The sequence below is a fragment of the Triturus cristatus genome, chromosome 5_2 (genome assembly GCF_964204655.1).
Source record: "Triturus cristatus chromosome 5_2, aTriCri1.1, whole genome shotgun sequence".
NCBI classification, from domain to species: Eukaryota; Metazoa; Chordata; class Amphibia; order Caudata; family Salamandridae; genus Triturus; species Triturus cristatus.
In genome coordinates, this window is record NC_140588.1 from 641,976,587 (window position 1) to 642,002,150 (window position 25,564).

The following is a 25,564-nucleotide window of genomic DNA, read 5'->3' on the forward strand; positions in this document are numbered from 1 at the left end:
TTATTTTGCAAATTAAGCACTGTCATGAATTCGTAGAGCTGAAATGCTTCAGCTGTAGTTGGAGGCAAGGAGTCTCCTCTGCTGTGAAATCGAACGCAAACAAACAGGATTGTCTGTCCCTCTGCTTTCGGTTTTAGCAGAGGAGAGAGACTTCCTGCCTCCCACTGCAGCTGAAGCATTTCAGCTATATGAATTAACCCCCTCCTGGGATGGTTAATGCGTCTGCTCTTAACAAAACAAAAGCACGGGCACGTAGTGCCTCCTCAATTTACATTCCCTACCCCCTCCAATCCTCTGTTACCGGAGTTCTACAAGAAAAAGAAACCCCATTTGAAATGGGTGAAGACTTGTGAGGCGTGACAGTGAGACGAACAAAGGTAAGATTTTAGAGGAATGCGCCCCCCCTGAGATGGTGTTGCGCCCCCCTGGGGGGGGCGCGCCACACAGATTGAAGAACTCTTTACTAGAATAACATATAAATTATACTATGTATATAAAACTTCCAAAATACAGAACCAAAAAGCTCAAAGAACAAACTCAATCCATTATGTAACATAATTACAACACATAAAATACACAATTCCAAATAACAATCACATGACACTTAAAAAATTAATAAAATATAACATTTATCACCCAAAACACATAAATTAAATACGACGTACTGTTTCTGTAGTTGCAGATTATCCTCTATATCCACTTAGTCAAAAGGTATAAACCACCAAAAACAGAAAAATCTTTTTGTAAAAGCCTTAAAAAACACAAGACTTTCATACTAAAATTGTTACATTCAATATTTACAATCCAATGTAAACCATTTGCACAGTAAAGTGGTGCCATTTACTATTTCCACTATAATATAAAGCATTTTAGGCATGGTGCCAGACACTAAAAAATGTATATACACAATCAATGCTCCATACTCATACATCATTTTTGATGTGTAAATAAAATTACATTTACTTAAAAGACACAATACTCAAAATAAATAAAAAACCTATATATTTAACATTTAAGATTCATATATAAAATAATATGATAATAGGTGTTTATAAATAAATTATTGTTAATATGTATTATTATTCCTAAACGTTGTAACATAACATTAAAAAATGCAGTCTAATATTGAAAATTATCAAATTTAAAAACCAATGAAAGTACATTTTAAATTGTGTATCCAAACTATTTTCATAACATTCAAATTATTAAGTAATTATTAGTAAAAGGAATATAATAAAAATGCCATTATTAACCTATAACATATATATGTACAACAAAATCATAATATATACACCCTAAATAATTGCATATTTACTATGCCTCTTTATTCTAGTTCAATAATTTAAATATACAATACAATTGTTTTACATAAATGTAAAAATAAAAATGTCCACCAATTTATTACCTATGACAGTATAATTTTCTACATTTAAAAAATACATAAAAATATTTGAAAAATTCCCCAATAATAGAATGATAAAAAAAATTAAACATGTTTTACAAATTATACATTAATACATTTGAATTTGATACAGCTTGTTATTGAAAATGTCTGTAACTAATAATGTATTTAAATATTCCTAAACAGATATATTTTGTATGTAATATATTTTTCTTAGAAAACATAATAATGTAACAACATCAGTTTATACATTTTACAATATATGTTTACATTTCATTATAATAATTAACATTATATTTGAATTAAAATATACACTTTTTAAGAATCCCCCACCGTCATCCACTAAATAACAACATCCCGCATCTAAAAAATATATACATCATTTTTACACATTAATCCAACCACAAATATAAATGTTAAAAATGTATTAATTAATAGACGATCAAACTAAACACACAAATGAGAATTATTAAACTTATAAAATCAAAAACTTTACGATACAATACATACAAAATAACACGCACAGACAATATTATACATTTTCTAAGTGAATATTTAACAATGATATTAAAAAAAACCTTACAAACTATTCACACCTTTGATGTTCCTGTCGACACTATTTGTGACGTCCCAATATTCTTGACAGAACATTTTTGAATCACAATATTTTTAATTCACTTTTAGTTCAGACACCATGTAACAAGAGTTAATACCTGCCTGACAACCAGTCTCCAGTGGTAAAGCTGGAAGTCTGCATTTTGTGTTGAGGATCTGCAGTTGAGGGTATGCCTGAAGTGCCTAGAAGCCTTACAGTCTGCTAATAGAGGTTAGGAACATGCCTGGTCTTACAAGAGGTGAGATTGTTCAGGTACAGAAGCCTTGTGAGTAGCCAGCATGTGGAGCACCCAGAAAAAGCTGGCTTTTTCATGAACTGAAATCAGCTACGACAGATACCATAATGGGGTTCCACTGTGTCTCTCCATCTTTTTTGTGTGAGCCACATCAACACTCTTACCGATCAGGTTCGACCATAATCTGCTGAGGTCTGAAATGTCTGGTGCTACAGGTGCCAAGGTAAGCAAGAGTGAAGCCACAATGCTACCAAAAGAGGACGCCTTGATTAGCCTGGTGGTAGCACCAGCCATATGCCTATGACTGTGGATGAATTGGTCTGATTGCTGTAACTGCTGTATGCCAATCATTGTCTTCAAATTGGCAGAATGGCTGCTGCTGCCAAAGATTTGTGTTGACACACAGGTCTACTGCTGTTCCAATCTTGAGAACACTCTCCAAGGCAAAGCTGGTGCTGCCTTCCCCACAGGAGAGGAGCCACAACTGTGAGAGAGGAAGCACAACTTGCATCAGTAGCCTTCATTCTGGGGCAAGAAACTGATGCATGCCGATGAATCAGCCCTGTTCCTATAAGGGGTAAAAAACAAGATTACCAATAAAAGAATTGATCAGTATGAATATTTGATGATATCTGCATCAGTTTCTTCACTATATTGTGTTGGGGACTTCAGAAATAGGTGTGTGTAGCTTGTCACTGTTAAATGCACCTAATCTCACATTCTCTACCCAAGAGTGAAATGTGAAAAGGTTTGTAATTTTCACATTTGACATTGACATAGTGGGACTGAACCCTGGCCTTGTGTGACAAATAACCTCAACCAACATGGTTCGAAAATTAAATGCTCCTGTGCGCCCTATGATTACCCGCTGGAGGACTGACATATCCATGCAAGCATTGGCAAAGCCACTAACTCATACAAACACAGGCATGAACAAATGGCCAGAACCTATTTGGGAAAGTTCTGTTTGTGGCCTGCCTCATTCTGTGTTTTGTGTGTCTGTGTCCTTTTTCCCCCATGCGTTTGGGGTTGCATGGAACCAGTGCTGCAATCTTTAGCAGCACTTTCATTTTTGGTTGGGAAGAGCATAGAATCACCCCAATATTCGTGGGGGATTAGATGGAGAGGTTTCTCTGAAGACAACATTATTTGTTCTATGGAGAAAAGAGACAATAACGTTTACAAGAGTATCCCTGTGATAGTTGTCATAGTATACTTTCAAATGTTTTTTCAATTACTAGAGATCATAATGCTTCACCGATGTAGGGCTGCACATCCATAGGTACAAAAGCATGATTTCTTTTAAAAAAAGAATCATGACCCAAACATTTTTAACTCTTAATCATAGTACTTAACAAGATATAAAACCTCCATCCTTTAATACACACAGAAGTTCTCAGTGCAAGGATATTTTGTTTTCTTTGCTAATCAGTAAACTGTGAGATCAACAATGTTAACAGTGAGAGTACATCCAAAGGGAAAATTGCCAAGAGAAAAGGTTTGGGGTGAATTCAACTGCATACCTGTGTAAAAGGTATTCCTATCAAGCTTTTTGGACCTGGCGTACATCAAGCTGTATGAAATGGATGATCAAACGGCAATTGCAGCGCAATCAACACTAAGGGCATCATTACGATGCCCGGCGGTTGAACCTTTGACCGCTATTACAGTGGTCTGAACATTGCTCAAAGAGCATGCAGCAGCCCAACTAACATATTTTGTTGTGACTACCTGGCTGGAGGTTGGAAAGATGGTGTTACCACTTTGGGGACGTGCTGTGGCAATGGAAAAGGGCCAGAGCACATGTTGCTGCCATGTAGAACCTCCTGCACATCTGTGCATCCTGTGTGCCATCCACCGTTGTGTGCATAGCACATGGTGCACAGAGGTGAGACATTTTTTCTTGACCTGTAATAGGCAGGAGGCCCAGTGTGAGGCCCACCATCCCTTTCCAATAAACTTTTAATGGTAGGGTTCCCTCCATTAAAAGTTTTTCGGCGAGGGATGTCATAATCCTGACGATGGTGCCTGCCTTGGCACCACCACCATGTTGCCACACTCCTCTGAAATCCTCCCTGTTGGGATTTATGATTCTGGTGGAGGTGCTGGTCAGCTGTGGATCCGACCGCCATTATCATGATACAACAGTCAGACCAAAGGGCTGTTGGCAGCTGAACCGCCACCAATGGGATGTCAGCGGTCTGACTGCTGACATCGTAATCATGCCTATAGTAGTCTGTGAAAGCTCATTGAATTCTTCAAAAAACCATTTTGGTCCGTTCATACTGTCTGCCTACTGTGGATCTCAAAATACCTTATGCGTTATTGTGAATATGGCGGTCCACAGGACTGCCATACTGAAGGTGGCTCTCTGACTACAGCCACACTGCAGACCCTCCCACAGTATTACGAGTGGGGCAGTTGGACCATCACCGGACAGCTGCATCTGCAGGAGATCCAGGATCCTGTAGTGGTCATGCAGCGGTCAGGGAGCTGCAATATGCTGGTGATACTGCTCTGACACCGCTGAGCATATTACAAGTTACCTGTCTGCTGCCCCTTCCATGGTGGTGAGCCCACCATAAAAAGGGTGGCAGAGATTCAACAAAGTGGGCCCTAACAGGGCCCCCATGTCGCTCCTGGGACTGGGGGTGCATTCTGGGGGGAATTGCACCCCTATTCCTGCACAGTGTGACATGCATGCCGTACCATGCAGGAATGGGCTGCCTGTGCTGTCATCGCAGCAAGCTGCATGTTTGGCTCTCCTATGAGCCTACAAGCCCACCACCGTGAGACCCCTGGAACACAACCCCCCGATCAGGATTAAACTCCAAATCCAGCGAGCTGGAGCACCACGGCTTAGGCGGTCCTCCAGCGATGTCGCAGGATCAGTGGCACTAGAGGACTACAAGAGTTGTAATTTGTCCCTTTGTTTTTAATGTAAGCATTATTTGACCTACACTGAGAATTAACCAGTATTTTTACTTGAATCCAGATGTTTTTTTTAAATGGCTTAAACCTCCCCCATTGTAAACATCATACTGTTAAAATGAGCAGGACTACAACATTTGATACAAGTCAGTCATTTTAGTTTGCATTTTGGATTATATGTGTGTGTTATTGTGTGAATGTGTATATGTTTATATATACAGGCGTTGCATCCCAGGGAACTTTCATAATATGGCCCCACATGTTTTTAAGTCCAAAAGGCCTTTATTTTATTTGTCTCCTGTATAAATATAAGTCAACGGGGAAAATCAATTACCCAGGTTTTTCTTTTTTTTTCAAAATCTTCCTCCTACCGAGTTAAAAATGTTGGAAAGTTTGGTACATTGGATAATGATGGGCAGGAGGAATGGGATAGTGATTCGGATTCAGATAAGAGAGGGCAGGAGGGTGACGGCAGGGGCACCAAACTGACCTTACAGGGCAGGTATTAGGGGTTGCAGCAGCACAGTACATCACACAGTTTAAGCGGGACAGCAGTGCAGCAAAAAGACCATGGAAAGTAATATGGAAGGAACAGGGCCATGCACATGTTGAACAGAGAGCAGAGGGCAGAAAGCTGACCATAGTGGCCAGACAGGAGGTACATTTGCAGCATAACAGACCATGAAGGGGAATGACAGTGGCCCAAACAAGGCAAGAGGGAGGGGATAGGGGACTGCACATGGAAAACGGAGGGCCGGGGAAAGGGGCAGGGCAGGAGTAGCAAGCTGACCATGGAGGGAAGGTTAGATGGGCACTGGAAGCACAACGCACCGTTGAGGGCAACAGTGAGACTATAATGGCATACACAGAGACAACGGCGGTAAGGTGGGATGGGTCAGGAGCAGCAAGCTAACCCCACAGGGCAGCTGAGAGGCGCTGAGGAAGCCCAGAAAACCAGCATGGCAAGTGGAAGTGTTAATGGCAGCATAACAGCTATGGTGGGCAACAGGAAGGGCCGGAGGTATGCACAAAAGACCATGGAGGAAAGAAAGGAGAGGTACGGACTGGACACAGACAAAAGAGGACAGGGAAGGGGACTTCACAACTGACCATGCAGGGCAGACAGGAGGAGCAGTTGCAGCACAACAGAGCATGGAGGGAAGAAAGGGAGTGTCAGTAAACAGACCATGGGGGACAGGTGGGAGGAGATAGGGGCATAACACTTGAACAGGCAAGGTGGAGGTGGTCAACCATCTGACCATGCTAGGCAGGTGGGAGGGGCAGTGTCAGCTCAATAGAACACTCAGAGTTGATAGGAGGGTGGCAGGTCTATGGAATATGGTAGGCAGAAAGGAGGGAACAGGAGCATGCACACAGATATCAGAGGGCAGTGGGAAGGAGTGTAGGGACAGCAAGCTAAGCACAGAGGCTAAGCAGGAGTACAAAGATGCTGCATAGAATTGGGGAACGGAGGGCAGGAAGAGTGGGTAGGGACATCGTGCTAAAAGGAAGAAAGTGGCAGGACATCAGACCATGCATTGCAGGAGGGAGGGGCTGGTGCATTGACTCAGACAACCTGATGGTAGAGAGGAGGTGGATGGGGCAGCAAGCTAACTGTTTAGGGCAGGCAAGAATGGCAGTGCCAGAACAAATGGCCACATATGGCTGTTATGAGGGAGCAGGGTCATGGACATTGGCAATGGATGGCAAGGAAAGTCACTGAAAAAAACAAAGGTTACAGGGACATTATAGTTAGTCTCATATTTTACTCATACAAAACCAGTGAAATTCACCAGTTATAGTTATCTAAGATACCTATAACTCACGCGCCAGCAATGCACTGCTTATGACCTCACACATTACATCACTCATGACATGGTCAGTGACATCACTGATGAAACCTGAAATGACATCACTGATAACATCATTCAGTGACTGTGAGTGTATATTGATATATATATATATATATATATATATATATATATATATTCACTGAAAAAAAACATAGGTTTCAGGCACGTTATAGTTAGAAATTAGCATTTAAAAAACCTTTGAAATTCACTGAAAGAACCATAGGTTTAAGGCATGTTATAGTTAGAAATTAGCATTTAAAAAACCTTAGAAATTCACTGAAAAAACCATAGGTTTCAGGCACGTTATAGTTAGAAATTAGCATTTAAAAAACCTTAGAAATTCACTGAAAAAAACATAGGTTTCAGGGACGTTATATTTAGTTGGACATTTCACTCATAAAAAACCATAGAAATTCCACCGTTATAGTTAGTTCAGCCAACTATAACTTGCGCCCCCGCAATGCACTGATTGTGACGTCACATATTACATCATTCATGACATGGTCAGTGACATCACTGATCACATCACTGATGACATCCCAAATGACATCACAAATTATGTCACTGATGACATCATCCAGTGAATGTGGTTTTCTTTAAAATTGAAAAATGTATTATATATATACCAAGCTGTATTGAAGAATGAATGGATGTGTAAGTGTCTGGATGGAGGATTTAGTAGGTGTGTGGCTGACTGTTTAAGTGAATGATTAAATGTATCTTTCAGAATATATGGGTTAGTGTCTAAAGTGTGAGAATGTCTGTATCACTCTGTCTGTTGTTGTGTAAGCTGCTGCATCTGTTTGTCAGTAGCTACATGAATGTCTATATGGGTTATTGATTAGTTGCCTGCGTATTTGTATAGGAGACTGAATGTGTGTGTGGTTGGGTGGGGTGTGTGTGACTCTGTGCATAGATGTGTGAGTGGTTGATTGACAGGGTGTATGAGTTTAAGAGTGCATGTGGAAACAGTTGTATAGGTGGGTAAGTGTGTGTTTGGGCATCTTGGTGAGTGAAGTGATGTCTCAGTGCACATCTCCTGCTAAGTACATATATAAAAGGCAGTATATTTGAGAGTTGGTGTATAGAAATGACTATACGTGAGAGTCAGTGATTGTGAGAGTGGTTGTATCTATGAGTGTATACTTGTATTAGTGATTATATAAGAGACTAACTATGTGTCACTATCTGTATGAATAAATGAGGTGGTGTGTCTATAACTGTGTAGGTGAGTAAATGGAACTGTGATTGATTCTTTGCATAAGTGACTAGGATGAGTACATAACTGACTAGGATGAGTGCTGGTGTGTCAATGTCTATATGGGTGTATGAGTGCATTTGATAGTATTCTATTGATCAGTGACTGCATGTATGAGTGATTGTTTGTGTGAATGGGTAGATGTGTGTGTAGACCTAGGAATCACTGTGTAGGTATGTAGTAACTGGTATTAGTGTGTCAATGGTATCTAAAATGGTAGTCTGTATTTTACAGTGAGTGTATCAAAGGTTATATTAGTGTGTGAGGAGATGCATCAGATTGTCACATGGATGATGTCATCAGTGATGTCATTTAAGATGTCATCAGTGATGTCATCAGTGATGTCACTAACCATGTCATGAATGATGTAATATGTGACGTCATCAGCAGTGCATTGCGGGGGCAGGAGTTATAGTTAGCTGAACTAACTATAATGGTGGAATTTCTATAGTTTTGTATGAGTGAATTATCCAACTAACTATAATGTCCCTCAAACCTACATTTTTTTCAGTGAATTTTTAAGGTTTTTTAAATGCTAATTTCTAACTATAGCGTGCCTGAAACCAATGGTTTTTTTCAGTGAATTTCAAAGGTTTTTTCAATGCTAATTTCTATCTACGACGTGCCTGATACCTATGTTTTTTTCAGTGAATTTCAATGGTTTTTTTATGCTAACTTCTAATTATAAAGTTCATTTAACCTATAGTTTTTTCCGACACCCAAAAAGGACACAATACCCACTGCCACAACCCTTAGGACCTCCCCGTACCACCCCTCTCCCTACTACCACCAAGGCAGTGCAGAACAGGACTTCGAACCCTCCAAAAATGGCATGGTCCCTCAGCCATATGATAGCTCAATGTTGGGAAATGTGGCAATCATTTTTTCAGTAAATTTGAATGTTTTTTTAAATACTATTTTCTAACTTTAATGTTCCTGAGACCTAAGTTTTTTTTGTGAATTTCAAAGGTTATTTAAATACTAATTTCTAATTATAATGTTCATAAAACCTATGTTTTTCTCAGTAATTTTGAATTTTGTTTTGTATTTTGTAACTTAAATATCCTAAAAATAGTGTTAATGATTTTTTTAATTTGTTATTTAAACTATATAATGTCTTCTAACTAACTCACTAACTAGGGGCACTGTCCCCCCGAACTGGAAGAGGGCCATGGTAAAGGCCCTACTAAAAAAAAACACCTAGATCCATCCGAGATGAGCAATTACCGTCCCATCTCCCTACTACCTGGAATTAGTAAGTTGGCAGAAAAATTCATCAATCATCAACTCTCTACCTACCTCGAGTCCGGTGGACTACTCAACTCCTCCCAGACGGGCTTCCGCCCTGGTCAGGGCACGGAAGCCGCTCTAATTGCAGTGGTGGAGGAGGCAAGAAAGATTCTCGACTCTGGAGGATCCGCAGCCGTTATCCTCCTGGATCTAAGTGCAGCCTTCGACACGGTGAACCACTCCACATTGGTACATCGTCTCAACAAGGCAGGAGTAACAGGCTCGTTCCTCTCCTGGCTCAAATCGTTCCTGGAGAAGAGATCCTTCCAGGTATTCGAGGGAACTACTCGATCTCAACCCACCCCGCTCCATTGCGGGGTCCCCCAGGGCTCGTCCCTTAGCCCCACCCTTTTTAATGTATATATGTTCCCACTGGAACATATAGTTGCACCTTTTGGAATCAAACTGGTTACCTACGCAGATGACACCCAGCTAATTTTGACTCTTAATCAGGCAGAGCAACCTGCAGTGGACTTGTGCTCTTGCCTCAAAGAAGTCACTAGCTGGATGAACAGGTCACACCTGAAACTTAACGCCGAAAAAACAGAGCTATTACTGCTAGGCAACCAGTCTAACTTCATCCCCAAATTAATGTGGCCAATTGGTATGGGACCGGCACCCACCCCTAAAAAAGAGAGAAAAAGCCTGGGCATCTGGCTCGACCAGGACCTCACCTTCCAATTCCAAGCAAGGAAAACTGCTGGAATTTACTTTGGCCTGCTCTGAACTGCACGGAAAATTCTACTCTGCCAAACTTCTTATTCAGGGGCTTATCCTCTCCAGACTGGACTACGGTAATGCCCTTAATCTTGGCGCCCCCAAAACTGTCATCTCCAAGCTCCAGGGAGTCCAGAACTCAGCGGCAAGACTTCTCACGTGCACAAATAATCGGTGCTCGGCTAAGCCCGCCTTAACATCTCTTCACTGGCTCTCGATTCAGGAAAGAATCAACTTTAAGGCCCTCTGTATCACCCATAGAATTTTCCAGGATAAGGGCAACCCTATTTTAAGGAACCTGATCAAACCATATAAAGCCAATCGCAGGCTACGTTCTGACGACCTTCACCTGGCAGATACTCCAAGAATAAAGAAATCCCGGACAGGAGGCCGACTCTTTTCCTACAACTCCTCCAGGCCCTGGAACTCTCTACCCCTGACCATACGCAAACAAACCAACATCATTGCTTTTCGCAAACAACTGAAAACCTGGCTTTTCCCGTAAATTCCATTTACTCTCTAGCCTCCTCGCAGCGCTGGGATGCCTCCGGGTAGCCATGCGCTATATAAATATTATTCCATTCCATTCCATTATTCTTGTATTTTAAATATTCAACAACTACATACAGTATGAAAGGGAGCCCAGCCCAGAGCCATATCTGAAGACCAACACATGTCATAGACCTACTGATCAAGCAGCTCCGACACCCAAGAACGCCACAACACCCACCACCACCCCCAGGAACCCCCCTACTTCCAAGGCAGTGCAGAACAAGACAGCAAACTTTCCAAAAACGGCATGGCCCCTCAGCCACACAACAGCTTAATATTGGGACAGGTGTGAACAAACTATATGTGAAGGAAGCAATTCACCTATTTATAACAATGCACACAATGCAAAGTGTAGCGGTGATGTGCTGGACACATCTCAGTATGCAGAACACACACCTCTCCATCTGCACAAATACTACTGATGCTTGTAGTGTTGTGGACGGTGGACCCAACCATGTTACGTCAAACACTAAGGAAGATCTCAGTCATGTAGCTGTGTCGTCCCCCCTTGTAAGCATTAGTGTAACAGGAGTAGGCTGCTCCGACGTACGCCACTTTAGTGTAGGAGTGTGAATAAATAGGCCGGGGCTCTGGGCGTGGTTCACTTGTGAACTGTGAAGACCAACGACTGTGGAAGAGCGGCAGGCCTCACCCTGCCACGAGGCTGCCGCCATGACCCCGGGTCTCCTCAACACAGGCCCCCTGTGAACCTAGCGGCACAGCACAGCAGACTTATGTCTGTACAGACTACTGCCTTTGATCTACACTGCAGACAGCATGAAGTAGCGATTGCAGATTATGCAGTCCAGTACGCAAAATACATTGCTCCAAGTACGGCCCTCTCGGACCACGCATCATTGCAGGGTGCACACACGCTGAGTGCTTCAGGTGCCACTAACTCAGTGCACCAAAAGTCGACACCACGTGGCCTTATTGAGGCAGAATTCAATAGACAAAAGTCATTGGTCTGAGTGCATCCCCCCGGACCACGCATCATCGCAGGGTACGTACACTCTGAGCGCCAAAGGTACTACTAACTCAGTGCACCATAAGTCGTCACAAGGAAGAGTGAACAGTTTTATGTCAGCAGTGAGGCATACTATCACTCAAAAATCAAATTGAGGCAGAAATCAATAGACAAAATACATTGGTCCAAGTGCGGCCCCCCGGACCACGCATCATCGCAGGGTACGTACACGCTCAGCGCCAAAGGTACTTCTAACTCACTGCACCACAAGTCATCACCACGTGGCCTTATTGAGACAGAATTCAACGCAAGCCGCAACATATGGTGCCACTAACCCTGTTCAACACAAGTCGACGACATGTGGTGCCACTAACCCTGTTCAACAGAAGCCGGCGACACGTGGTGCCACTAACCCTGTTCCACACAAGCTGATCCCACGTGTGGAACTGTGGCCTGAGTCCTGAATGGCAGTGACCCCAACTCTGTGGAAGCGACCACAGCACCAGACTCCCTTAGATCAGTTAGGCATATTTCCATATGCAAGGTCGGTGACAAGTGGTGCCACTAACCCTGTACAACACAAGGCGCGACACATGATGCCACTAACCCTGTTCAACACAAGCCGATCCCACATGTGGAACTGTGTCCTGAATGGCAGTGACCCCAACTTTGTGGCAGTGACCACAGCACCAGGCTCCCTTCGATTAGTGACGAGTATTTGCATATGGAAGGCCGGCAACAAGTGGTGCTACTGAACCTAAACTACGCAGGCCGGTGGGGCCCACCAACATATGCACTTGGCTGTGGGCCCTTGCTCACCACCACCTCTGGCCTACACTGCAGTCAGCAGGGCTCACAATCCAGATACAGTAGCGATTACAGATGACGCAGTAGGCAAGAGACATTGCTCCCTGTGTGGCCCATCTGCACCAAGCAGCATCACAGGCTCATGCACTTCGACAGTGTATTCTATACATATTTCATCTTTTCATGATATGCCTACACTGCGGTCAGTAGGGCTCGCAATTAAAATTAAATCTTGATTCATTGATTACAGAGTCCACTAGGCAAATAACTATCACAGGCCTAAAACCTACGTAATATCCTTTTAGTATCCTTGCTTCAAGAACTTTTTTTATATCAGCTATAGCTTTAGTACAATCGCCAAATTCATCTTCACGTGCAAACGAATACTCAATAACACTCTACACTGCGGGCAGCAGATCTCACAATCAAATTTTGGACACATGGTGCCACTAACCCTGTTCAACACAAGGCATATTTCCATATGCAAGGCCGGCAACACGTGGTGCCACTAACCCTGTACAACACAAGGCGTGACACGTGGTGCCACTAACCCTGTTCAATACAAGCCGATCCCACATGTGGAACTGTGTCCTGAGAGTCCTGAATGGCAGTGAACCCAACTTCGTGACAGTGACCACAGCACCAGACTCCCTTCAGTTTTATTTGTTGTTGTTTTGTTTAAATAACATGTTTTATATGTAAATCTATACATGACTAAGATTCTTGTTTGTCCAACCGCACAGGGATAATTCCGGGCCCAAGAAGGTTGTTGGGGGTATGTTGGTAATGTGGGAAGAGGGTGCGTTACCTGCTGATGTGGGGAGAGGCAGCGTGAAAGGGGTATCTCTCACAGAAAGAACTCCGGTATGTTTTCAGAAATGCCTCGGACAGATGCCAGCTGATGGACTGAATCACAAATTGGCTTTTCAATGCTTATGTAGTGTGACTTATGAACAGTTCGCACCCAGGCTCGCATAGGGATAACTGCAGCCTGTCCGCTCGACTCACAGACGCAGTACTATGAGCGGTCCGCTTCCAAAGGAACAGCAGCGTAGTAGCTCACAGAGGTACAGGCACAGCAGCGTATTAGCTTGCAAAGGTAGAGAGCTGCAAGCCGACGGACTGGCTTCTAACGGCATAGCTGCGAAGTGTTGATGTTGGGCAGAGGGAGCGTGAAAGGGTTACTTCGCACAGACAGAGCTCCGGTATAATAAATTGACCTTTCTTTTATATTTTTCCCTCAATGCGAGAAAGCACACTTTCTGGACCAAGACCTTTCTCCCTACCAAATTTGGCGTACTTCCGTTCAGCAGTTTGACCTGTAGCCTTGTCTAAAGTTTCCTATGGAAAATCCATTCAGAAAACACGTTTTCACCCCCCCACATAGATACCTGTCACAGGCGTACTCGCTGTTAGTGTGCAGGTCAGTGGTCTAGTTGTTAACATGTCACGGCCACTCCCTGAGGGCAGGTTTGCACACACACCACACTCATCCGGCACATGCATCACAGGCCATGTGACCACGCAAATATAAGCATCGACAACGTCACATCCTTTATTGCCGGTGGTGACTGGATGGCGGACGCTCCACAGGTCTCAATCATAAAGAGTCAATGAAAAGTTGCGCAGAGGGTTAGTCGCACCCTAAGCTGTATGGCCGTCAGGGGCCTACCACCACGTGGCACGGACTTGAGTTGCACAGGGTTAGTCGCACCCTAAGTTGTATGGCCGTCAGCGGCCTACCACCACATGGCGCTGACTTGCTTTGCACAGGGTTGGTGGCACCAAACGCTGATGTGGCCTCCGCCATTGATGACTCAGGATTCAGCAGCATGTGTGGGATCTGCTGGGCCGTGGAGAGGGTCCACATAATGTGCTCTAAGTCATGGTGGCGGGACCGGGCACTGGAGCTTTCACGGACACATGGAGTGGCCACTGGTAGACACTCCGGTGGCAGCAGGTAATTATTTGGTCAAGGATGCACAGGGGCGGCAGTGTCTCTCTCTCTCTCTTTCTCACTTCCCTCTCTTTACCCTCTCTCTCACTCTCTTCCTTCCTTTCCTTCCCTCCCTTTTTTGCTCTGAATTTTTTTCCTTCTCTCTTTCTCTGTGTCTCACTCCTTTGTTATATGCGCATTACATGCGTCCTTATTTTGTGCTTTATTTTCCAGGCTGTGTCGTCGACATTGATGGACCCGACAGGAGTCTTGTTGTTTTGTGTTGAGTTTGTTAAATTTAGTTTATCCTCTATATATACGTAAACGGAAAAATAAAGTTTGAAAAACAATATATAATAATAATTTCAATAAAGTTTGTGGTTGTTACTTAAGTGCTGTGTGACTCTTTCTCGTTCTTATTGCTGATATTTGGTTGTGTCCACCATGGTGTTAAATTTTGGGGCAGTTATCGCGGGAATACTGGTGATGTCTGCAGTTTGCACCAGCTTCTGAATAGTGTGTTAGATTTATCTCAACTTTAGTTGCATTAAAGTGCTAATAATGAGATCCAGAGTAGTCGTTCCCGTGCAAAAACACACGAGGTGCACCTTTGGGATTTATTCTAAATACTAAAATCCTGTATTGAATTACACTGTGGTAGTGGGCACATTTACAGTGTACACACAAAATTAATGAAGAAATCTCATTGTATTTACATTGATTGGGAATAGTGGGTAAGGTGCTGGATCTTGATGGGATACACTGCCCAGTTTGTTTATTTTTGTGTACACGAAAAAACCACATCACAACTTTCACAACAAAAGGCAAAAACTGCGATGCGAAACAAATTCTGGCGATATGCTGCATTAGCACCAGGGATTTCACACCTGCTTTCTGCTGGTGTTAAGTAGGACGACTACCTGCAGCATGAAAGGGAACACAGCCAAGAGCCACACCGGAACACCCAAAGGTGCCATAGAGTCAATGAGCATGATACACGGATACCCATGAGGGCCACAAAACTAATCGCAACAACCCCAGGACTGCCAATGCCCCCGAACCCGCATCTGAGCAAGTGTCTCTGTGTTGGCATTGTGTTAGCATGATGGGCACGGGCCCTGCAACATCACAGTATGATGTCTTCAGCGGAAGTTACCATTTTACCTCAGCGTTGGCAGTGAGCCAGGACATGTAGCTACACACGCATCCTCCTGCATGCACAAGCGGCGTGTGCTGGTCTGGCGTACACAGGTCAGCGCAGGGGTGTGCCTATCCGGCAAGGGGAATGGGGTGTCTCGGACATGTCCGTGTGCAAGAAGTGCGGTAAGTGTGTCTCTGTGTTCTGGTGTGGCCGCCACAAGGGCCGCAGCAGTCGATGTTGGAAAGTGGCATGCACCACCTCCAAATGGCAGTGTCACGGTGTGATTGGAATGCTGCAGGACATGCACAAATAGGCATTACAATGGTGTGCCATAGAAGTGCACGGGATACAACAGCGCAGTGCACAAAAGTGTGTGGGCTCGTGGGAGGGAAGAGCAGCTGTTTGGCAACGTAACACACAGTGAACCCCCCATGTGCCACGTGCTGGGCATCTCACACATGATGACCAGGGTCGCAGACATCCCACAACACCCACGATCAGCCTTTGTACACATTATTTATGAATGCCGCTGAAGTTACTGTAAATATGAAATGTTCTTTGTCTTGGCTATCTTGCGCTAACACATCTGCTGCTCCAAGAAGGAACTTGCAAGTGGCCCGCCCCCCCTGACAGATACGATAATATTTGCATCCGTCTCCCACACTACGCACTGCCCGATTTGAGATCAACGAGTACACATCCCACACTCAAAAGTCCTTCATCGTAGTTAGCGTGCGTGAAATGGCCTTCACACGTATTCCCACCACAACCCTGCCCTGCACCCATTGCACACAGAGACCCGGCTCATTGCACCAAGCTGTGCCATTTCATCCACAAGACTGGCACACGGCAAGCCAGTACAGCTACAAACCGAGCCCCTGAAGCAATGGCAGGTGTATCCCGAACACATGGTATAATCCATTCACGTCCACCTATACCTTGCACGTCTGCTGCATGTCCTGGGTGCACTGCCTTTGGCAGTGCTGCAGATCACTTACCGGCTGAGCTTCCACATTGCGGACGTCACCAGCGTTCAACCTGTATTGCAATGTCGCACGTGCCTATCCGAGTGGTGCATGGACGTGTGTGTCTCCAACGTGTGGGTAGCTGACATGGATTACGATGGGTGTGTGCGCCCCCTGTTGGCCCACGACCAGGAGTGTCATGGTGATTCCCGTTTATGGCATGCATGAATGTTTGGCATGCATGTTGGGAACTGGGCCTGGGAGATTGCAAGTGTCGTAGTATGCAGTGAGCAAATTGACCGACTTCCTGATTCTGCTTTGGTGCACATTGGGTACAGTGGTTGGAATCAGCACATCTGTCCCGGTCAGCTGATGGATTACATCGACGACATGTAAAATATCGTGGCCAACCATCATTCATTAGAGATATTGGCTTACGCATCTGGACTCGCGTTCATGGACAAGTGACAAGGTACCTGCAACCACGACTCGATGTCCACATTGCACTTGTCCCGCCGCATCATTGCACGTTGGGCATCTTCTCACATGTCCCAAGACCACAATGGACATGGCTGCATTGGCGTCGACTCATGTCCGAGGCGCAGATAACCAACGCTGCTTGACACTGATGTATGTTGGTGATGAACTACCCCAAGGTGAACATGGATGTTTTCTTACGTTGCTTATTCAGGCATGCTGCTGCATTTGTATGCATATCGTGGCACTACTCTTGGCCGTACTGACACACACTTTATTTTATAAAGTTTCCACATTTTCACTTGTCTCCAAATGTGTTGTGTCTTCATTTGTATGCCAATGTGTGTGTCACAGACTCTCTGGCTGCCTGCCATACGTGAATTGCTAGCCCATCCAGACTGTGGGTTTGTACTTATGCGTTCTCATGTGCCTGTTTCATACTGATGCTTTTGGACGTTTATCCACCACAGGCGAGTGCATTTGTGTCCTGTGCTCAGAAACCTGCAAATCTCCTGAGGCGGAAGCCGGGAGACGTCCGATTTTTTAAATTGTATTTCTCTTGTGTCACTCCTGAATAACGTGTATTTTTTAACTGCGCACTCACCCGGCTGGCACCTCCTGCAGCGGGCTCGAGACACGCCTGAACAGCGACCCCTTCGCTGCACCGAACAAGCTAAAAACAAACATTAGACCGCCATTGACGGCGAGGAATTGAGACCACGCCCACCTTGAGGCCACGCCCACCCGCCACAGTACAAAAGCGCTGTCATCAGCGCTAACTTTTCAGAAACCTGCAAATCTCCTGAGGCGGAAGCCGGGAGACGTCCGATTTTTTAAATTGTATTTCTCTTGTGTCACTCCTGAATAACGTGTATTTTTTAACTGCGCACTCACCCGGCTGGCACCTCCTGCAGCGGGCTCGAGACACGCCTGAACAGCGACCCCTTCGCTGCACCGAACAAGCTAAAAACAAACATTAGACCGCCATTGACGGCGAGGAATTGAGGCCACGCCCACCTTGAGGCCACGCCCACCCGCCACAGTACAAAAGCGCTGTCATCAGCGCTAACTTTTCAGAAACCTGCAAATCTCCTGAGGCGGAAGCCGGGAGACGTCCGATTTTTAAAATTGTATTTCTCTTGTGTCACTCCTGAATAACGTGTATTTTTTAACTGCGCACTCACCCGGCTGGCACCTCCTGCAGCGGGCTCGAGACACGCCTGAACAGCGACCCCTTCGCTGCACCGAACAAGCTAAAAACAAACATTAGACCGCCATTGACGGCGAGGAATTGAGGCCACGCCCACCTTGAGGCCACGCCCACCCGCCCCCTTTCCTACCCATAAGGATGTGCAATCACAGGACGCGCAGCGGACGAGCGCAGCGGGAGCGCCGTCTGCGCGCCGAAGGCGCGCCTAAGCCAAGCCCGTCTGCGCCCGTCCGCGCACGACCGGGCCTAGGGCCAGCCCCCATGCCGGAACCTACTGCCATTAGGATACCTTACTCTCGACGAGACCTCCTCAGCCTCAGACCTTCCAAAAACACCACCTGTCAGGCCATACATGACCCTAATGTCCCCTTCACTAGGTGTAACATCTGCAAACCTGGTAACCTACTCCTTCCCAGGATGGCCGCCCCACTCCCCGGCCTCAAATTAGCGACACTCAACTGTAGATCGCTTCCCAAGCACGCCCTTCTCATAAACCACTTAATTGTCGATCACGAGCTGGATATACTCTTCTTAACTGAAACCTGGATCACCGGCCACTCTAATTCCGACATAGTCTCGGCCCTCCCCCCGGGCTTTCTCATCATGTCCCAACCCCGCCCTCTAGGTCGAGGTGGTGGTATAGCCATCATCTACCGAGACTACTTCTCCTGCCGATCTACCGAGATCCAGAGCAAGGAGTTGGAGAGCTGTATGTTCACACTGACGCTCTCGCCGACCTATTCCTTGTCAGGCCTTCTGGTCTACAGACCCCCTGGACACTTCGGCCCCTTCTCCGCCGCTTTTCTAGAATCCGTCTCATCCCTGGCCCACTTAACATCTAACTTCCTGATTACAGGCGACCTCAACATCCATTTCGATGATCTAACTGACACAGGATCGTCTGACTTTATCAGCGAACTGGGTGCCCTTGGTTTCTCCTTGACTAACTCAGGAGCCACGCACGTGAAAGGACATCTGCTCGACCCTGTATTCTCGAACATCCCTTCACTCCAGTTCACCAATTCCCTCCCCCTTCCGTGGACGGACCACTTCCTGGTCTTAACCCATCTCCCAGGGGCCTTTAAGAAACCCCACAACCCCCCTACTTTTACCAGGGATAGATCCTGGGCCAGACTCTCGACGGACAACTGGGCCTTGGCGCTGGACGCCACTATCCCCAGTCTCGCAGCCGACCCCACCATGGCAGACAGCCAGTTCAGAGGCTGGATTTCCTTATCCCTCGACAGCCTCATACCCTTTAAAAATCGGGAGGTGAAAAACAAGACCAAGCGCCATGCCCCCTGGTATAATTCCGAACTTAGAGCGCTCCGTAAAGTGTGCAAAAAGGCGGAGAGAGCATGGAGGAAAGACTGGCTCCACAGCAACAAGGACATATATCACAACGCGGTAAGACAATATAAAACTGCCTTGAAATCAGCTAAATCTACGTTCTACGACAATAGAATACAAACCGCGACCAACTCAGCCAAAAAATCCTATCAGATAGTTAAAGAACTACTTAACATCCCAACAGCACCCCCCACTCACTCCCCCCCCCCAGACAGAAGCAAGGATCTGGCCAATTATTTTGAGTCTAAAATCCTGCGGATACTGGACTCCCTTCCTACTGTCAGTCCCCCTCCCACCCTGGCCTCAGCGGACGAAAACAACAGCCCACAGCTGGAGACTTTTAGATTTTTCCTTAAAAAGGTATCCTCCACCATAGCCCCTATCATCAGGGACCTTATCAACTCTTCCCTCGCTGGTGGAACGGTACCCCCCAACTGGAAGAACGCAGTCGTGAAGGCTTTGCTGAAAAAGCCCCAACTGAACCCGGACGACATGTCCAACTACAGACCGATCTCACTGCTCCCTTGTATCAGTAAGATGGCTGAAAAACTAGTCAACTCGCAACTATCCCAATTTCTCGAGACAAACAACATCTTGCGCCAATCTCAAACTGGGTTCCGACCCGGCCATGGCACGGACACTGCACTCCTCTCTGTCATCGAGGAGGCAAGGTGTATCCTAGATTCAGGGGGATCAGTGGCAGTGATCCTCCTGGATCTTAGCGCCGCCTTTGACACGGTGGACCACCGTGTCCTATTACACCGCCTGGCCAAGGCAGGAATTGTGGGTACAGCGCGAGCGTGGATCGAATCCTTTCTCTCCCATCGATCCTTTCAGGTGTGGGACGGCAACTCCCGGTCAGATCCTCTTCCACTGAAGAACGGAGTTCCCCAGGGGTCGTCGCTCAGCCCCACCCTGTTTAATGTCTATATGGCTCCCCTGGAAGACGTAGTGGCCCCCTACGGTATAAAAATAATCAACTACGCTGACGACACCCAACTTGTCGTCTCCCTGTCCCACCTGGATAACCATCCTGACAGCTTGCTGCACTGCCTCCAGGACATTCATTCCTGGATGTGTGACTCGGCCTTGAAGCTGAACGGCGCTAAGACCGAGATCATGCTCCTGGGCAATAAATGGACTACCTTCCCACCCACGTCTTGGCCCGACACTTTCGGCGAAATCCCCTCTCCTAGAAATGAAATCAAAACTCTAGGAGTTTGGTTGGAACCCGACCTTACCATGAAAACACAGGCAGCCAAGACAGCAGGCACCTGCTTCGGTCTCTTGCGGTCCGTACGCAAGATCCTGCCCCTTCTTCCCCTCCCATCCAGGAAATTACTTGTTCAGGGTCTTGTCCTGGCCCGACTCGATTATAGCAACGCTATCTATCTGGGGGCCCCGGAGTACACCCTGGACAAACTCCAACGCACCCAGAATGCGGCGGCCAGGCTCATTATGAATCTCTCCCCTAGAGTGTCAGCTAAGCCTGCCCTCAAAACTCTACACTGGCTCCCTGTCCGCCAACGAGTAGAGTTCAAGGCCCTATGTACCACCCACAAGCTCATCAATGGAGCTGGCCCTGCCGCGCTTAAAAATATGGTTACCCCATATAAAGCCTCAAGACCCCTTCGCTCCGACGCCGAACATCTTGCTACGGTGCCCAAATTCAGGAAGGCTCGCACCGGCGGTCGCCGCTTTTCGGTCAAAGCCGCCACAGCTTGGAACTCACTCCCTCTCAGTCTACGCCTGGAACCCTCCTACATGGTCTTCCGTAAGAAACTTAAAACCCTCCTGTTCCCCAAATGAGACACGCCCTCCTCCTCCTTCAGGATCTTTATAGGTTGAATAGCGCGGGGATGCCTACGGGTCACCAGGCGCTCTAGAAATCGCAAAAAATAAAAAATAAAATAAAAATAAATTGTGCGAATGTTTGTGTTTGGACAACATTGTGTTGGATGTTGGTGTGCTCTGCTTCCAATGTGTGTGTGCTACATTGTGTGTGAGATGTCCCTTCATGTGAGGTTTTGTTCATCCTTCTCCCTTTCAGGCAGTGTGGTTTTCACTTCTGTGCTTGTTCGGTGGTGTGATGTTGCCGGGTTGTGTGACTTGTGCTCCTTGTTGGTGTGTTGTTTCATTTTGACCATGGTTTGTCTGTAGTTGTGCTATACTTAATTGTGCATGTGTGCCCCCCACTCCCTGCTTGTTCCTCTTCCTGGCGATGTTGTGTCTGTAAATTTGTTACTCCACACATAAATACATGTAAAGAACAAATTAGAATAGTTCCTTGATTCTTTTAGATTGCAAAACTTCTCTCTATTGGTTATTTTTTGACTTTTCCATATAAACACTTTTTTTAATATTCAAGGACACATAGAAGAAAGAAGTGCAACGTATTCTATCAACACACTTTCTAGAACATTCTACAACATGTGTAGGTTAAAAGTTAAATCAATTTTTTTAAACCTAACAATATTTTTTTGCAACATTTTCTCGATTATTTAACGGCACGTGCAGGTTAAGAGTTAATGATTGTTTTAAGTTCGAATACTGCCTTCCAAATGCAAGTAGCAGGTGTGGTTGAATTGACCCAATTTTTTCCTATGATATGGTCTCCACGTTTAAACTGCTTTTTCTTAACCAATCACAAAGATGCTTTTTCGCAAAACGAATGTGCACCCTACGTTTAAAAAACAATGCTTTTCATCACCTAATCAGTTATCGTTTTTAATAAGAAAAAAAAGTAGTTCCCCACCTTCAAACATATCTCTTATTCTACGAACGGACTGCATGAGCTACAGACCTCTATCCATACTTCCCAGCCATACCTTCAAAATGCTAGTGTGGATCATAGGACATAGCTATGTTTTCTGGTGCAAGGGGTATGCAGAACAGAGACGTATTGACTTAAACCTAGGTTTACAAAATGTGGACATTAAATGGTTTGGACAGAGAGGATTGAATTGGCACCAATTATTGCCTTTGGTTAAAACCTATTTGCATCTCCAGCATACCTCAGAGACCATAGAATGGGGTCGATCTACAACAACAACATACGTTTTGATATGGCTGATATCCACAGAAGTGATGAAGTACACTTCACAGATCAGGGAAATCGAGTTTTTCTGAATAACCTGAAGCTGTGCATCCACACTTATATGTAGCTCCAACTAATAAACACAAGGGCTCTTTTTAGAGCCACCTTATATTTCCAATATCGGTTCGCAGAGTGACAGCTGCAATCCGGCTAGTACAGGGAGACCTGCGGGCAGGCTCGCAGTGGGAGAGCTGCGGCACTTCGTCTCAGCTCGCACAGGGAGAGCTACGGGCCGTTGGCTCACAAAAGCACACCAGCGTGCTGGCTCGTAGAGGGAGAGCTCGGATCTAACTCACAAAGGGACACCAACGGGCCAACGGCCCTGCTGGCATAGACACACCTATCACCTAATGGACTGGCTCGCAAATGTACAGCTAGGGATACGACGGCTCGCAGACGCAGACCTGCGAACCGACGGACTGGTACTGTTTTATCCTTTGGTAATACAGTGATTTTTGTGTACTGTAGGGGGTTCATGCTGGAGGTAGCGTTTTAGGGTTTAAGGTAGTGCAGTGGTGTTTGGGTAGTGTAAGAATCCTGCTGGAGGTAGTGTTTTAGAGTTTATGACAATGCAGTAATGTTTGGGAAGTGTAAGGGGTCATGCTGGGAGTACTGTTTTGGGGTTTAGGGTAGTGCAGTGGTGTTTGTGTAGTGTAGGGGGTCATGCTGGGAGTAGTGTTTTAGGGTTTACGGCAATGCAGTGGTGTTTGGGTAGTGTAGGGGGTCATGCTGGGAATAGTGTTTTATGGTTTACTGCAGTGCAGTGTTGTTTGTGTAGTGTAGGGGGTTGTGCTGAGAGTAGTGTTTTAGGATTTAGGGTAGCACAGTGGTGTATGTGTAGTGTGGGAAGTCATGCAGCAAGTACTGTTTTAGGATTAGAGTAGTGCAGTGGTGTTTGTGTACTGTTTGGGCGTTCATGCTGCGGGTAGCGTTTTAGTGTTTAAGGTAGTGCAGTGGTGTTTGGGTATTGTCAGAATCGTGCTGGGGTAGTGTTTTAGAGTTTACGAAAATGCAGTGGTGTTTGGGTAGTGTAAGGGGTCATGCTGGGAGTAGTGTTTTAGGGTTTAGGGTAGTGCAGTGGTGTTTGTGTAGTGTAAGGGGTTGTCCTCGGAGTAGTGTTTTAGTGTTTACAGTACTGCAGTGGTGTTGTGTAGTGTAGGGAGTCACGTTGTGAATAGTGTTTTAGGGGTTGGGTAGTCTAGTGGTGTTTGGGTAGTGTAGGGGGTCGTGCTAGGGATAGTGTTTTAGGATTTAGGGTACTGCAGTTGTGCTTGCGCAGTGAAGGGGGTCCTGCTAGGGGTAGTGTTTTAGGGTTTAAGACAATGCAGCTGTGTCTGGGTAGTGGAGGGGGTTGTGCTGGGGATAGTATTTTAGGGTTTAGGGTAGTGCAGTGGTGTTTGGGTAGGGGGTCATGCTGGGGGTAGATTTAGGGTTTAGGGTAGTGCAGTGGTGTTTGGGTAGTGTAGGGGATCGTGCTGGGGATAGTGTTTGAGAGTTTACGACAGTGCAGTGGTGTTTCGGTAGTCTTTGGGTAGTGTAGGGGATCGTACCGAAAGACTGACTCACAGAGTTCCAAGCCAACGGATGGACTTCTAAAGGCATAGCCGTGACCTGGTGATATGAAGAGAGGCAGCGTGAAAGGCATATCTCACACAGACACAGATGCCAGTGTTGCTTTGCAGAGGTAAAACTACGAACCCCATGGCTTCTACACGGAGAGATGCGAGCTGATGGAGTAAATCACAAAATGGCTGCAAACACTTCCTGGTTTCAACCATTCACAGCCAATAAGCCGCAACCCCTCAGCCAATCACATGTCAGAATGCTCAAATATCGATATCTGTAAAATTTTATATTTCTCAAAAACTACTGAACGGATTTACACCATTTAAACAAAAGCGTGCTTTCTGGACCATCACCTTTCTCCCTGCCAAATTTGGCGTAATTTCATTCAGCAGTTTTTTCTCAGCCCCTCCTACACCATTCACCCCCAAACTTTCAATATAAGAGCTAATCAAAAAAAGATAAACGTTTTGGATAATTTCATAAAGATTCGTCAAACGACGTCAAAGTTACAAGCACATAGAAGGCTCCAGAAGGGGGGCTGCACAACCCCCCTCCCAACATGAGTGAAGCCCCGGGGCTGCGCGGACCCCAGCGCACCCCCGCAACCCCTGCTATTATTTTTTAAGAAATACCCCTGGAACCTAGCCCACCGAAGGGCCTCATTAAAATGAAACACGAGAACCGGTGACCCCAGCGCAAATTTTTGCGGATTTTTTATTGTATTTTTTTTTTAATTTTTTTTTGGGCCCTGGGGGTCCTTCTGGGACCCCCTGAGAAGGCCTAGGGGGCCAGGGTTCTTCTACCATGCCCCCTTCTCTTGTTTTATACCTTTGTTTCTCCGTTTTCAGGTGACTCGCTTCTACCGAGCCACAAGATGGCTGCCAACACTTCCTGATTTGGACTACTAGCAGCCAATTACAGTGAAGCTCGCGCACGCGACTTAGGCTCCGCCCAGATATCAAAACTTTTTCTAATTTCTCAGCAACTACTGAACGAATTTACACCATTTTTAAAAAGGTATATTTCTTACCCATGCACTACCTTTCTGCCAAATTTGGAGTCATTCCGTTTGGTTGTTTCGGCTGTAGCCTTCTACAAGGTTTCCTATGGGAAATTGATTTTTTGACTCTTATTTTTTCAATTTCTCAAAAACTACTCAACGGATTAACACCATTTACAAAAAAGGTCGCTTTC